The sequence below is a fragment of the Centroberyx gerrardi genome, chromosome 22, assembly GCF_048128805.1.
Source record: "Centroberyx gerrardi isolate f3 chromosome 22, fCenGer3.hap1.cur.20231027, whole genome shotgun sequence".
In the NCBI taxonomy this organism is placed as follows: Eukaryota; Metazoa; Chordata; class Actinopteri; order Beryciformes; family Berycidae; genus Centroberyx; species Centroberyx gerrardi.
Genome location: NC_136018.1, coordinates 20,375,375 through 20,392,159, shown reverse-complemented (window position 1 = coordinate 20,392,159; position 16,785 = coordinate 20,375,375).

The following is a 16,785-nucleotide window of genomic DNA, read 5'->3' as shown; positions in this document are numbered from 1 at the left end:
TTTCAACTTTTCTGAAGCGCACCGTTCTACCAACCAATGAGGATGAAGCAGGGCCGGGACCAAGAGCCGGCATCCTGCCATTTTGTAGCTAATGTTAGCTAGGCTAACGTTTAGCATAGCAACAACACCAGGAGACGTGTTCTCAGCGCTCCCCGCTCCAGTACTCACCTGATGCAGCCAAAGCGCTCAGCACCAGCACTTCAAACGCTCAACAGGTCGCTTGGTGGACACGGCCCCTAAGAGTAACAACATCTTAAGTTTAATAGTAACTAATAATGAGTACTCTAACACATCACTTTATAAGGAGTTACACCCACCACTGTCCACAACCCACCTTTTCTGTTCCAGACAGAAAAACCCTGTTAGCATCCAAGTGGAAAACTTGACATTGAACTATTTAGCAACACACTGAGCCAATCAGATGAAGAGCAGAAATAATACACACATCCAGTCAAGGACTGAGTGAATCAGCAGAGAGCTGATAAAACCCACACTCCAAACTGCCTTGTCATCATGCACTGAGACAATAACTAATTATAAGTATAGTTTTTGTCACAATAAATGTTGGAAAGGCTAATAGAGTGCAGGTTTTATCAACTATTTGACCCCAATATCTGGCCTCAAACTGTCATGATTCGTTTCATGTGACTACGCTACTTTAAGGAAGGTGAAATGCCAAATCCATCTATAAATGTGTGCTGATTATGAAAGTGAGTAAGTGTGAAAGTACAGTAGCTCCACCTTGCCCTTTGATTGCGTGGTAGAAATATGCAGGCTTCCTACTGTCCAATGACGTCAAGGACATTCCCACAGTAAAGACTATCACTACCAAGACTGATGACTAATCGAACAAAACTTGGTCTATTAATTCCTTGATACCTTGATACAAACAATTGGATAGTAGCTGCGGTTTACGAGAGAGCTTCCAATCAACATTTTACTGATTGCCGGATTCTCAGCCAGGTCTAATACACTACAGTCGGCTGTGACAAAATGTAACCGGACTGGACAGCTACTAACAGTGTAGTTGTACAGTAATCGACACTGCGATCAGTGTACAGTAAGAAACAGCAAGTGAGCGGTAAGAAACCAGTCCAAAAGCTAGTGACTCCAGTATCAGTAAAGGTCTCTCACCTGAAAACAGCAGCTCTTTTTCTGTGCTGAGCTCCAGCTAAGAAGCCGACCCCTGGGCAGCATATGATAGGAGAATAAATACTGTAAGGCTAAGGTGGCAAAACTACTCTTTTACTGTCTGTCTGTTGGCCATGAGCTGCAGCAACGGGTCTATTTCTCTATTAACTAAAGTTCAGCTGACCTGATGTGCGGGCGCTGTGGCTCAAATTCCTCTCAGCTGCTACAGGTGCCTGGAAAAAAAAAAACCCAAATGCCCCGCAGGCTGAACAAAGCAAGGTGTCCAGAGAATGGAAATGTCAAATGCAGTGTGTTCGTTTCCAGGCAGCCGCGCCGTTAGAGCCCAGAATCACACTCATGCATGCGCGGCCACTCTCGGCCCCGCTAAATGCTAAATTAATTGTGATCCGTCCCTGCCTCGAATCGTTTGGAAACCATTAGAAACAAGTGTTGAAACTTTTTAAATGGGATTATTTGTCTTGTATTGCACAGCAATTTAGGAGCCAATCAATAGACAATGTGCTTAATCTAACTTATTTCAAGAGGCATTGTTCGGCGGAGGGGGAGCGAGCGAGGCGGAGAGGCAGGACTTCGGCGAATTGAAGTCACGACATGTGCAGTGACTTGGTTTCAAAGGCGCGCTCTTTGCAGTTGGTGCATATTAACAAATGCGTTTCCAAATCAGCAGCTGCTAAGAGACGGGTGGCTGGTTATATAGTTGCAAATACCAAATTGACTGATTTTTTGACGCAGGTGAAAGAAAAATAAAAGAGCAAAAGAAAAGATATCAAATTCTATGTGGGCCAACTTTGAAGCGCACAGTTTGCTCGTTCGAGATGAAGCTGCCGGAGCTTGTGAAGACACATTCATCTGTGGTAAATGAACATTCGTCTTTTGTTTTGGTGCCAAGGTTGTTTTATTAAGAAGGCGATATGATATCATACTTGACGAGAGCTGCTAATTGTTAAGCGTGTCAAAGCAGGAGCAGGCATGCTGATGATCCAGAGACAGTTTTGCCAAATGAATGAAACTGGAATTTATGGTGTAGAGAAAAACAAATGAAAATAGGGATCATGGGGGCGGCCTATGTTTAACATTTTTGGCAATTGAAGCAATGATTTAAGGTGATTTGATCAAGAATTCTAAAATATGTCCTGTTTTCCCATGTGACTCCTACTAGAGTTGGTAGTGGATAAATAATACTGATTTATGTAGTAACCACAAACCATACATTCCAGTTTCACCTGGGTTTTATGTGACTTAGAACCTATAAACAGCTCCAGCACACTGATCTCAACTCAGCACCTCTAGACCTCCACTGCACATATCTTAACAGCTAACAGTAGTTCTGATGGTTTGAGATCAGAGGTCAGGTTTTCTCCACCAGCTCTGTAATTATCACCTGAAAGACTGAAGCAGTGTTGAATCAGTGTGCTTAGTACATACAGTGCCTTCAGAGAGTGTTCAACCCCCTTGACTTTTTCTGCATTTGTGGGTGTTGCAGGCTGAATTCAAAACAGATCAAATTGGGATTTGTCAAAGAAAGTTTGGCAAATTTAAAAATAGTTTTATACAGTTCTGTCTCTGATGTCTATAGACAGTTCCTTGGACTTTATGATGGAGTTTCTACTTTCTACTGATGTGCACTGACCTTAAAGGGTAACTTAGGTATTTTTCAACCTGGACCCTATTTTCCATCTTTTTGTGTCTAAGTGACTAAAGGGGACAACAATTTTTGAAATTGGTCCAGTATTGAGCGAGATTGCTTCAGCCGGCAGCCGTGAAACGGTCTGCAATGTAATCCGACGGGGCAAATTGCACCGTCAATGTACGTCCACTAAAAGTGCTTGTTTTTGCCACTGACAGGCTCAGATTGTTATTATAAGTGTCTGACAACATTATGGAAAGGACCCTACAGAGAAATGAAACGTTTTTCTTTACCTTTCGCTTGATCCGGTCAGTGTGTAACCAAGTCTCGCGAGAGTTGAGTTGTTGCAGGAAGTTACACACAGACCGGATCAAGCGAAAGGTAAAGAGAAACGTTTCATTTCTCTGTAGGGTCCTTTCCATAATGTAATCCTTTTAGTGGACGTACATTGACGGTGCGATTTGCCCCGTCGGATTATATTGCAGCCCGTTTATCTCGCTCAATACTGGACCAATTTCAAAAATTGTTGTCCCCTTTAGTCATTTAGACACAAAAAGATGGAAAAATAGGGTCCAGGTTGAAAAATACCGAAGTTACCCCTTAAGACCTTGTAAGACCTTATGATGTATATTTATCATGTCTAATCAATTAAATTGGCCACAAGTAGATTCCCATCTAGAAACATCTCAACAACATTCAAGGGAATTTGGATGCACCTTATCTCAGTTTGGAGTGTCACTGTAAACGAGATTAATACTTAAGGGTACTTAAGCTTTTTTATGGATTTGTGAAAATTTGTAAATAAAAAAACCCACTTTAGCATTATAGGTTATTGTGTATAGTATTTAATCCTGTTTGAATTCCGACTGTAACACCACAATGAAGAAGTCAAGGGGGTGGAAATGCTTCCTGAAGGCACTGTATCACTGTTATTGGGTAAAAAAAACAAACAGGTATCTGCAAAAAGGAAGTTTTGCATCTTTTCTCACTGATGCCCATGTATTTTGGAAATTTCATAATGGGGTTTTAACAGGTTTCAGTGGCCTAAGGGATATGAAACTCACTGAAAACATAAATGACACTGTAAACTTTAAGTTCACACGTCAAAGAAAGACTCCAACATGACATGATGATGTGGTTTTTACCTGACAGCAGTGATATAGGGTTCTGCCTTTAGGAAGATGGGTACAAAGTGCACATCTCTTCATCTCTGTCATGACCGCAGTCTGAGCCCATCAGCTCATTTTACAAGGCTCCAATTCTTCAGCTGAGCAAAATTAGGATAATATTTTGTCTGATGTCTGATAATATCTCACCAACACTAATCCATTTGAAAATAATAGTGCTGCTTTTTCAGTTATTGTAATGTAATATTCCATAGTTCACGGGCATGTTGAATAACAGCCTGCGTTATCAGAAAAAGAGATATTTGTGGGTGCTTTAACCAGATACACAAAGTGTGAAAAGATGAAGTGGAAACATGCAAAACAGTTTTTTTTACACATTGTAAAATGCATGACATTTGAAGTTGTGGATCTCGGGGTGTTTCGCCACTACATTAAATATAGTGTCACCTTGCCAGAATCAAATAGTGCCCTCTGTGACAAAAAAAATATGAATTATGTATTCTAAAACAGACACATAATAGGAAAACATTTAAATCTTCATAATGTTAACTTGGGTTTGTTTAAGATAATTGTCTGCTATGGAGGCAGTCCTTTTGAATTCACGCAGTAATTTGTTTCTGTTGCTGTTGTTTTTGGGTACCGCATTAACATCCTAAAACTCTGTATGGGTCAGCCGGTGCATATGAATACCAAACATCACACCAAACTGTGGGGAAATCACCGGATGCGTCTTCGCACAGCTCATTTTCGATCGCTGCTGAAAACCGACTGGACTCGGGTGGCAAAGCATCTAATCATGGCCTCCCATTCATCCTTGTATGCTAATGACACTGCGAATAAGCCAATAGGATTCAATTCCCACAGCCGGTTACAGTAACCAATATTTCTGTCAGCACATCCTGAGAGGACAAATTGGAAACAGGGTATTGACAAAAGCTAATTTGGTGGACCAACCCCCCAGAGAGGTGGGCTTCATCTCTCTGGGGCGGAGGAGGGGAGGACATTTGTCATCATTATCGTTAGCAGCAAGAGCAGGCCCCCTGTGCCCGCCACTGGACCCCGGAATAACTTATTCCGTATGTCCCTATGTCTTCTCAACAGTACAAGCGTTTTAAATGAAGAGCAGCATTCTAGCCCTGAGCAGCAGATCTGGGCTGAGGAGGCCGGCGCCTATCAGACATGCATCCGGCTGAAAGCACTGAGGCGTGACTTCACGGACGGACACGCGACGCACAACGGGGACGGATCTGGACACCGCCTGTTAAGCAAGTAAATCCCACATCGCTCGCCGGGGCACGTAAATCTGAACGGGATGGCCCCGATTCGCAATCAGCCCGAGGCAGACGGCTCTCAGCCTGTGAGCAAAGTACAAATCCACCAAACTGTGTGGGCACATCACCCCTCCTTTCTCTCTCTCTCTCTCTCTCTCTCCCCTCCCCACCCGTCCACTAATCCCTTTTCAATCATGCACTTTTTGGATTACGCTTCTATGTTATTCTTCTCAGGTATTGTTTTATAACTTAATATGATATTTCAATTTGGGGGAGTCGAGTTATGGGTTTAGGACACGGCGCGGGATTGGATAAACAGCGGAGGCCTGCAGGCGGCAGATTGGAGCTGAAGGTTAGTGCCAGGCGTAAAGCACCGTGATAAACCTTGGGCACAGAGTCCAAATGGACCAGGTGCATAAAGGTGGTGCCTCCTAGACTGACCTGATTCGGTCCTCCTGGACCATCCCATACTGCAATGGTGACCCAGTATTTGTCCCGCCTCTTATTATCTGTCCCAAGCAGCAAGAGATGTTTGGATCCTTTGCATTGTCAGACAGTTTATGAAAAGAGCAATGATATCAACCGTGGAGGCCACCATCTTAAATCACCTTGTCCAACTAGTCTTGATAGCAGCAAATAAAAAGGTTGCAAAGTCAGAGTTACATAAACCTGATTGGCAAAGAAAAACCCATTCCTTTCACTTTGTGTTCAACACTGACTTGTTGCTTTAAGAGTTTCACCTTATCCAAGTTGACATGAGCTCAATAACTCCAAAAGAAGAAGACCAAAAGAAAGAAAGTATTTTTTTCCTCAGAGCCACTGAAATCTGGGGAATCAAACTTCATTTTCAGTGCAAAGTTGTTCAACACATTTTGAAGATATGTTAGCCACAATGTTCAGTGCACAGGCAAAGTACTGTTAAAGCTGCATTAGGCAACTTTGCAAATTGGCGACCCCAAATGGCAGCGAGAAGAATTTTTAGGACTTCATTACACAGAAATCCTGCATGGTGACATCAGTAAACTAAAGCTCCCTGTGGCAGCAGGGAGATAACTGAATTTTTGAAAGTTTGAAGGACTTCATTACCCAGAAATCAAGTCAGTAAACTGCACTACCCAGATCTAAATGTCTTCTTCTTAGTGTGTGGTGTGGTGGAGGTTCAGCCGTCATTGGTGAGTCCAACTTTCTCTGGACAGAGTACTGCCGTTTAGGAGACAATTTTGTATTTCACTCTTAAGTTTTGAATCATCACTTCTTGTACACCAAAATTTCCCACCAGCATCCTTAACTGACCCCAGAATTTCATTTGAGAAAATAGGGGGAATTTACAGTTTCTCAATTAGTGGGGATGGGACACTTTTGTCTGTTGCAGCCCAACTTTGTGATTTAGTCTGATAAAACAGGTGTAATTTTACATAAAAATCTTACCTAGTGCAGCTTTGAGTACAGTATTTTCTGACATTAGCCAACCTGCATCCCCCCCCACTAACAAACACAGTCCTCCTCCGGATGAAGGCAACATTACCCTCCATTGAGCGGGTGTAAAAATCCAATACCTCAGTGCCTGGCGTCCGCCAGACAGGGATGTGCAAAAAACAGCTCTACCCATCAATTTTCTAATAATCATAACAAGATATGACAAGAAGCCTTAAAGGAAAAAAAGAGCAACATACAAGACACGCTGGGGTAGGTGAGATATATATCGGAACACAGGGGGCCATGTGATTACTGAGATCTCAAGTGAAGAGCCAGCTATTGAACCCACTGATGGATTTGAAAACACATGGTCCTGCTGTGTGTGTGTGTGTGTGTGTGTGAGAATATTCCTCCACATCCAAATACATCCACATAAATCCTTTCCCTCTCCTTGTGCGCTGTCTTCTAGCGTGTCTCTTGTTTGACACAACACTGCACCTGCAATGACAAGTAAATAATATATAGTGGCCGTCCATTGGTGTTCAGAAGTACCTTAGCCTTTTATTGATGACCGCCTTCATTTACAATGTCTCCGTGCAATGAAAGCGTGATGTGTCCTGAACCCAATGTGCCTGAGCTCGGTGTTTTTAGGCCTTGGGAGAAAAGCTAGAGAAGAGCTTAATAGTCTGCGGACGAGCTCCGACAAATGCATTGTGAATGAATATATTATACAATGTCATTGTATTGAGTCAATAAGTGGGATTTAAATATGCTCTCTCTCTTGTAGCTGAGTGAATTAGAAAAAGAGGTTCATGTCAGGCGAGCTGCCCTTGGGCTCACAGAGAAGAGAGAGAGAGGGAGAGAGAAAGAAAGAGACAAAGCTGCATAAAGAACTGTTTATGGAGCTGAAATCGTTGGCATTGTATCCCAAGCTTCAAGTCACAAATAAACATAAAGATGCATTAAGCAAGATTTTCACTGTCCCATTGCACAGAAATGACCATAATATTTCTGCATGCAGTTGATAGGTTTGCTGATCAATACCAATGACTCAACGATTATTTGGCCAGCTGCTGAGATTACTGGCTTCCAAAACTCACTTTCTGGCTCGTACTCTATTTCGGAAACACCCCCCTCCCTTCTTCGCATTTTTCAGCTGTTCAAAGATGGAGGACGGTGCTATGAGCGAGCGACTGGTGCCACAACACATTTTGTTCTCAAGCCAAAAAAGAGAAAAGAAAATGACATAGTGATGTATTGCCTCTTCACGAGACGTTTCTGTTGGATCTCTGCTCTAATTAGCTAGCTTGCTTGTTTCTATTGTGAAAATGTGGCTTTTATCTTTCTGTCCATTACAGGCCACCATAAGCTGTGCCAGAGACCTGTCGATGTTGCAATTCCTCGGTCGCTGATAGAGCTCGATAAAAGTCATAAATTACTTAATGCCCCTTTAAAGGTGCTGTGTAGCATTTTTAAACATCAATATGTCATTGTCAAATCACTTGTGGTACCTCTATATAATTGCTGTAAACAAATGAGAGCATGGTGGAGATGATTGGTAGTCTCTATCTCACGCTAGTGGTATTCTTAGCACTAGTTTTTCTCAAAATGAAGACTACATTTCCCATAAACCCTGTTGTTTCCTGTCCCCCTCCCCCTCCCTGGTGTCTTTGACTTCACTGAAGAGGATAAACTTGTTGGAAGTGATTTTTCCGTCAGTCTTCCGCTCCTTCTATCTGTCATTGCCAGAAACTGTGAAAGCTTTAGCTCTCTTTGCTCTGGAAGAACAGTGCCCTCTTCTTGTTTTGTGCCATAAAGCAATCTCTCTTTCTGCTGTAAAGCAGTCCAGCAATGATTGTGGTAATGATGTGGTAATTATTTTATTGATATTAAAATGCTACATGTAGCACCTTTTGTAGGATAAAGGCAAAAATTAAATATTTTTGATGCTTTGGAGAGGTGTGGCTGCTACTAATACTGCCGCTTTTCATCAGATTTAAGCATAAGCATGAAGGCTTATAACCTCAGTGACATTTGCTGTCACTGTCATATGATTGGCATGTGTTAGATGGATTTTTGGTAACCGAAACGACAGCTGTAGCTACTGTTCACACATGATAAATAAATAAAAAAAAGAATAATATCACTAATTAAAGATGCTTCTATTCAAGGACTCCAGTCCATACCGATGGCAACGCTGCTCACTGGCTTCAACCATAAACTTGAGCTGAAAGTCACTTGATAAAACCTCACCGCCTCAGTGTGTGTGTGCAGTGAGTCTGGACTCTCTCTGCTGCCCATGTATGGCTCTAAAGTGAGAAGGAGCAATTTGGAATCTGATTTTTACCATCGCCTTTTATTATTATATAACTTTTTTTTTTTTGGCAGAGTCTAAAACCTCATAGCGGGGTCCGGAGCATTTCTCATGTCATATCCACTCGTGTGTCCGGCTTGTAAGTGACGTTGCGCCTGGTACCGGAGCTCTCTCCTCCATTCCCCGGGAAGCGGCGGAGACAAGCGGGTCGTTTTCCACGGCGGAGTCTCCCGGATCCTGCGAGGCTAAAGATGTCCCGTTTTAAACCGGATTTATTCGGCTGCGCTACATGACCGGCTGTCTCCGGCGGTATGAAGCACTGAAGATCAAGGTGAGAGTCTCCTGCAAGCCCGTTTCTTTTGATTCCATTAATCTCCAACTGGATGCGGGGGCGCGTAAACTTTTGAAGCTTTGGCTGCGACGCGCGCCGAGTGGGTGGCCAAATTGTGCGCGGTGATTATTGAGAAAGTAAGCTGACTATTTGTGGACCAGATGCTATTTTTTTTTTCCTGCTTATCTTTTTTTTTCTGTTGTTTTCATTCAGTAGCCTATTCTGCCTTTTCGCTGCGTGGATATTTCATGAGTCAACACACACACGACACGTTTGGTGGGATAACCAAATACCAATCCAGGTGTAAAGCTGTATGGGGAAAAGCCAGTAGCCTATTTTACAGTTCCCAGAGCAGATTTCACGCAAGTTTACAGATTTATTTGACCTATTTTGTGCGCAACTTTACCTGTGTATTCAAAAGGACGCATGGATATATGCCCAGTGCGCAGAGAAGCAAGGCGGTATGAGCGCTGTTTGCTTATATTTTCACCTGTAAGTCCTATATACTGAAATATCAAAAACCCATTACTCAGTCATGCGCTATGCAGCCATCAATTCAGCCAGCACTTGTATTTCTTTGCCAACTGTAGTGCAAAGAGACAGTTTTCTTTACCATTCAGGGGGATTTTTTCTCTTACACCTGGTCACCATATTTATCATGTATTTTAAAGCGGATCTCCCTGTGGTGAAAAAGAGAATGAAAATAAGGCTTCTTTTTAAACTATGTGAGATCCGACTTGTTTTCATTCTCATGGTTTCCTCGAATCTTGCCCTCAGCACAGTGCAGGGTTTTTATCTGTCGGGTGGATCAGGCCCTTTCTGGGCCTGTAGGCTGCACTGTACTGTACTGTACTGTACTGTACTGTACTGTACTGTACTGTGCTGTACTGTACTGTACTGTACTGTGCTGTACTGTACTGTACTCTAGTCCCTGAAGGAATCAGCTGTTCAGACGCGTGTGAACCTGCAAATCCTGCTGCGAGGTTCTGTGCGCCAAGTGTCATGACCTGACTCATAACCCCTCTCTCTCTCTCTCTCTCTCTCTCTCTCTCTCTCTCTCTCTCTCTCTCTCTCTCTCTCTCTCTCTCTCTCTCTCTCTCTCAGTGGCATCAATGTGTTGCACACTCCATAGTTTGTTTGTTTTTTATTATCATAATGAAGAGCAAAGATCAAGACAAAATCGACTGAAATTTATTTGGATGCCATATCTAAAATTAAAGAACATTCAGAACCAATGTCCCCTCTAGTTTTAGAGTTTGGTGACCTATGACTAATAATTGATCACATTGACCAAATAATAATAATTTCCAGTCATCGGTCATTATTCAGTTTGTCCACAGAAATTGAGTCTGACTATATCAGCAGGTTTGGAAGTGTTGATGTTAAATGACATTAAATGCAGGGACTTTACCATAGCTTAGGGTTTGGTGAATTGACCCTCCAACCCTCCTCCCCCCCTCTTGTCCGTGTTAATTATCCCCAGACAGCTGAGCGCTTAATGTGCTGTGTATTTGTATTTGGAGCGGCACCTTCACCCCCCCCCCCCCCCCCCCCCCCCCTCTCTCATATCTCATTTTTTATTTTATTCCGAGGAAGAAAACAGAGGATGAGAGGATGCACCCCCCCTTCTCCCACCCCCACACCTTTTCCAACCATCATCATCACCCATGCTGCTTAAGTTAGACAACTTAATTGGTTAAACCAGACACGCAATGCAACCGGGGATGTAGTAAACCCACTTAAACCCGGTTTACCCTCCTTTTTTTACGACCAGAATATAGTTTACCCACCTTTTATATTTGCAGGAATGGAGAATAGCCACATTTTCAGGCTGATATCAATATTTGAGATATCAAATCTATAATACACATCAGTATCAAACGGATGTAAGTTATATGAGGATCTGGCATTAACGCTTATTTGAAAATTTAATAGATTTTTGTTCATATTGGTGGAGTTTACCCTCCTTTTTATTCACCTGGATGGCAAATTAAAGCGATCGGGCGAGTCAGGTGAACCGCGGTTTGACTCCATCAACTCCCTCCGGACTTTTCTGGCGGGTCCCGAAAGAGGACTGGAGGTAGTGGTGGAGGGGTGGGGGAGAGCGACCATAGGTGTGTGTGTGCGGGATGGGGGGAGGGAGGGAGGGAGGGGGAGAGGTAGTACAGGCTTGCTGAGTGTGTGCGTCTCATCTAATAGAGCCTCGGAGCGCATTATCTCTCCCCGTCATCTCTGTCTGGGCGGTCGGCGGTCTGCTCCCGCGCCGGGGAAACGGGGCAGCGCGGAGGAAGAAGAAGAAGAAGAAGGAGAAGAAGAAGAAGAAGAAGATGCGTTGATGCGAGCGCGCGGTCGGAGGATATTCTCAGCAGCAGCCGAGTCTAATTGGTGTGATTCATGTCCCCTTTGAGTGGCTGAAACCTATTCATAGCCAGGGAGAAAGAGAGAGAGAAAGAGAGAGGGAGAAAGAGAGAGAGAGAGAGGAGCGGCGATTTGCGCAGAGATCCGCGCGCAGGAGTCCAACATCTTGGGATATCAGGGATTCTAAAACGGGGAGGAAAACTAAAAAAAAAAAGAAAAAGAAATTCGATGAAAGACAAGGGACGCGCGCCAGGTCAAAGTTTCTTTTTGCAGTGCTGTGGCTTTTCTTTGCTGCGGACATTACAGCGCGTCAGATTGATGCCCGTGATGGAATGACACTTGGAACGAGGATGATGGACACTTTGGCACCGGAGCTCCCGCTCGCGAACACTCCCGTTTCCACCGGCGATGGTGCTGACCGAGCCCTCAGGACGGTGATCAGTCATTTGTTTTGAAGTGGCAGGAAAATCCTCCTCTGATCTTTTTTTTTTTTTTTTTCTCTCCTCCCGTCGCCGAACCCCCCCCCCCCCCCCCCCCACCCCCACCCCCCGTCCCAAAAACACACACACACACACACACACAAGAGAGAGAGAGAGATGGTGCGCACAGCGATTCCTCAGAGATTGACGTGCGTACTCATCACATTCCCGTTAAGGAGCGCATCTTAAAGAGCTTCATTCTTCATTCATGTTCACGCTGCCTCTGTGAACTTGTTGAACGGCGATAAAAGAGCAGGGGGAGATATGGGGGGACTGTGAGCAGAAGGGGATTCAAGAAATGTAAGTTTCTCGTTTTGCTTGTAAAGTTTACTTTTGTGTGTGTGTGTGTGTGTGTGTGTGTGTGTGTGTGCGTGCGCGTGCTGTAGCCTACATTCTTGCATTTCTATACAGGCCTGCTGTAAAAGTAGCTGGTTATTGTTGGAACTTGCTTGGCTCTGGCCTGGTTGCCTTTACACTGACTATAATAAATAGATAAGGCTGGTGGGCAGAAGGGAGACTCGTGCGTCTTTTCCACTCATCGCCTTCTCCCCGTTTAAAACAACACAACTGACTTCTAAGAGTTTCTGAATCAGAAAGGAAGACTGACATTTAGAAAGGAGGCGTCCATTTATGACATTGCACGCAATCAAAACTTAACACGATTTCCTCAGATAACTCGGGTCATTTCTAGAGGCGCCCCCTTGTGGAATTTATGACCTAATCTTCACCTATCCATCGCATAATTACAGTTGTGCGTTGCTGCAGCTAATGGGCCTACCTTTAATGGGCGATTAGAAGAAGAAGCCTACTAGATTTAGATTTGTTATAGCATGTGGTTCACACCTTGCACACGCATAAGCTTTGCAGGAGATTAAAATAGGCTTGGTGTAAACGCATGATGCTCCCTTGTGCTTTCTGTAGAGCAGACTTATGATCATATTTTTTACATTATGTGAGCATTCTCTGGCCATGCATTTCAAATGAATGCTTTTTATTCAATGGGTATGAATTAGATTAGAAATGAACACTATCACTGGAATCATTTAAGTGTGATCTTCATGACCCATTTGACTTGGACTCACCTGATTTTTAGCTTGTCCTTGTATTGGATAATACCCAATTATTTTTTAAAGGATGGGCCCATAACCATAATCATAAAACATTATTGCTCCTTTGGGTTATGGGCTAAGGCAAATGGTGAATGGCTGAACATCTGTGCATTTGAATATATATATTCAATATATTAGCCGTTTAAAATATAAATAACTAGGCTGTTACTTGAAATAGACAGGCTACTGCAGCTGTGTTGTGTTGATCATATTTGGTTCAAGCAGCAATTCACACAGTCACAGTCAATATTAGCCCACTAATTGTGATAACCTTTTGTACTTGCACAGATAGGAGTTGGCAGTGTTTTTTTATTGATTTAGTATTGATCTTATGAAACAATGACAGGTGTGTGTGGAGTGATTCATCCCTCTGGTAAACCTCTTTGTGGTTGGCAGCAACTGTCGCTTTAAACCTTAAAGCTTCTCCTGCACATTTCCAGCTCCACTGAGCTACCTGGGCGAGCACGTTCTTTAGAGCCAAAGTGGACATTTTGAGTATCCAGGCATGTCACTGTGGTTGCTGAATAATGTGCTAGCAGCCTTTTAGGAAAAGTGTCTTTAATAATGCATAAGGTGTTCCTATGTCGCAAAGAGAGGCGTGCTTGGTGGCGAGGAGGAGAGGGAGAGGGAGAGAGAGAGAGAGAGGGAGAGAGGAAGAGAAGGAGGAGGCGTGCATCCTCTCCCTCCTGTCTCACCGCCTTATTGGGTGCCGCTGTGCATACGTTGGTGCCGGAGGAACTGACGCCCGAGGGTGCTTAGCTCGACTTCGGGCAGCGTCGGCCACGCAGTCGCCCTGTCAAAAAGTGCCGCTCTCGCACACACAAAGTGCATGTGGCAGCTTCCCCCCCCCCCCCCCCGCCTCAGAGGAGGGGGTAGGGGGGTGTAGAGGTAGAGGAGAGAGAGAGAGTGATAGAGAGAGTATTCTGGGAGATGCAGCTCAAGGAGGCAAGTGAAGCGCATCTTCAGCAGCGTCAGTCAGGGACTTGCGTTGCCTTCAGAGGCCCGAGATCAGTCTGGCTCCAACAATCACATTGGATTTGGGGAGGAGCTGCCGCCGCGTCCCGTTCAACCAGTGATGACTTAAGCAGGGTTCGACCGACATGGGCTTTTGAAGGCCGATACAAATAGTTTTGTAATGAAGCTTCCGATATATGGCAATATTCAATATCTTAAATCTGACCATCTTTATGCCCAATAATCACAAGGATTCAGTGTTTCCACCAGAATTGTATTCTTATCAGGGTGGAAAAGCCTCTGAAACAGCATTTAGACCATCATGGGACACTAAAACTCTCCATTGAAACTAATGAAATTGTTTTAGGGTTAGCAGCTCTTTAAGGCAGGGTGACCCACTGCACCTATTCAATCAATAGCAGGGAAATTTTGGGATACATTTGACCTTTAAATTAAGAATTAATTTACAAAAAATCTACTTGAACAGATAAACAAATAAAGAAAATGTGCATAGAAAATCAAATTTCAGTGCAGGTTTTCTGCAGCTGTGGTCAGATAGGAACCTCCATTATATCACAGGTGAACGACATGACTGGCTGATATCTAATAAGAAGCCCAGTATCGGCAAACTGATATATCGGTCTAAACCCCGGACCTAAGCCTCAACTTTGAATCCTCCTCAGTCCGCCCACCCATCCACCACACTGAGTCACTAAAGCCCTGTCATCCCTCCAACCATTTGCTACCTGTCGTCATTATTAAAAGATCATAAGCCTGCCGATTGGAGGCGGCGACGTTTTCAAAAAGCGGAATAGAGCGCTAAGTGATGGGCTGCCTCGGAGGCGAGCCCTGGGGATGCGTTGTGGGCGTACTCGCCGTTCCACAGGAACGTTGGCTGTCATGTTTGCAGGGCCATGCTCCGTTCGCCATATGTTTATTTATGAGGACAGCGGCCTATTGGCAGGTTGTTAACAGGCAAGATTAGGGATTCTGGAAAGGCAGGCACGGAAATATGGGGAGAGGAGCGCTGAGAGCGGGCAGGAGGCTTTTTTTTTTTTTCCTGATGCTGGGCCAGCTTCCGTCTTTATCTATCTTTCGTTCGTTTCTGACTGTCTGTCTGCCCTCCTGTCCTCTCTCTTGTTTCTCTTTTATTAAGAGACTGATGGGGAATATGAAGCAGGTAAAGTCAGGAAAGATGAGGTTGGGACAATACTGGAGGCAGAAATTATCCTTGAAAGGTCATAAAATGTGTGAAATTAAAAATGAAGGGGCAAAAAAATGGCCCAGATATTAGGAGTACCATTTTATGCATTCTACCTTGTTTAAATTTTTTGCATTGACTTGTCAAATACTCACACGTGACTGCGACTACTGTTCCCTGTGGGCCACCGTAGGTGATTCGTGGAACCCTTTGACCAAGGGATTCTTTCCAGTCTGTTCTGGGTGAGAAAAACAGCGGTTTTGATCAGAGTACGCAGCCTAAAGCAGTAGAAAATTTTGGTACCATGCAGCCAGTAGTAGGACAAAATGCCGGCCACACACAAACCACTGTATCAACAAAGAATAAAACAACCAATATGGTAAAAACTAATTAATCGATAGGTGTAAGATGGACTGGTTGGGGACAGAGAACACCATGCTCTTGCACATGCAAATGTATTATTTCCTAGTTCAATCAAATGGTCCCTAAAGAGGACAAAAGTGCCCCTAGAACCAACCAAAAATAAGTTATTTGGTACCCTGGACAGGATGTACAGGTGAGAAGAGCCGGATGGAAATGAAAGGGAGTGTTTGTTTATTTGTTCTTTTGATCATATGCATGATTCAGAAGTGACTCCCTGTAGTTGTAAACAGCTGGATGAGGGGGGGAGACACACGCGGAACATTCCCCCTAGTGATTTCGCGAACTCTCAGCCAATGCTTGAGTGACCCCGGGGATGGAATGGAAGCAGACATAAAGGGGGGTGTTTCTGGGGGAGGGAGGCGGGGTGCGTGGGCGGGTGTTTGGATGGGACAGGCGGGGTGACCTCACCAGCCGGGGTCGTCTGGGCCCTCGTGAAAGATTCATGTGTTTAAGTATAAAATCGAGCTCGCAGCATGGGCGGGATGCGGTGCCGTCCCCGGGTTCACAGCTTGATCACCCCAACACAGCATGCGGGGAAATAGAATACTAACCAGCTTACTGTATAGAGGGTTCACTGTTTTCCTGCCAAAAAATTCCAAGTATTCAGTGTTTCCCCCAGACTTTTATTCTTGCAGGATGGAAAAGCTTTCAAACAGCATTTAGACCATAATGAAACATTGTCCATGCATATTTTGTGTGGACTCTAATCAGAATGTCACATTAGCATTAATTCAGTTTAAGGTCTTCCCATAGACAACCAGTGCTGTATTGACCAATTCTACAATAAATATCCATCATATCAGAGATATATGATACCAATTTGTCCAGATCTGGTTTTTAATAAAAGGCCAATATGGGCCTCACTATCAACCGATCTTAAGTGTTTACATCGCTATTATAGATGTGATTGTTTTTAAGGGACTAAATGGTTTAGCACCTTAATACATAGCAGAAGGCCTGAAGGGAAGTGTTCCAGGTGGATCAAATGCTGGTTTACATTTCTACTGTAAAGCAAAGGAAAAA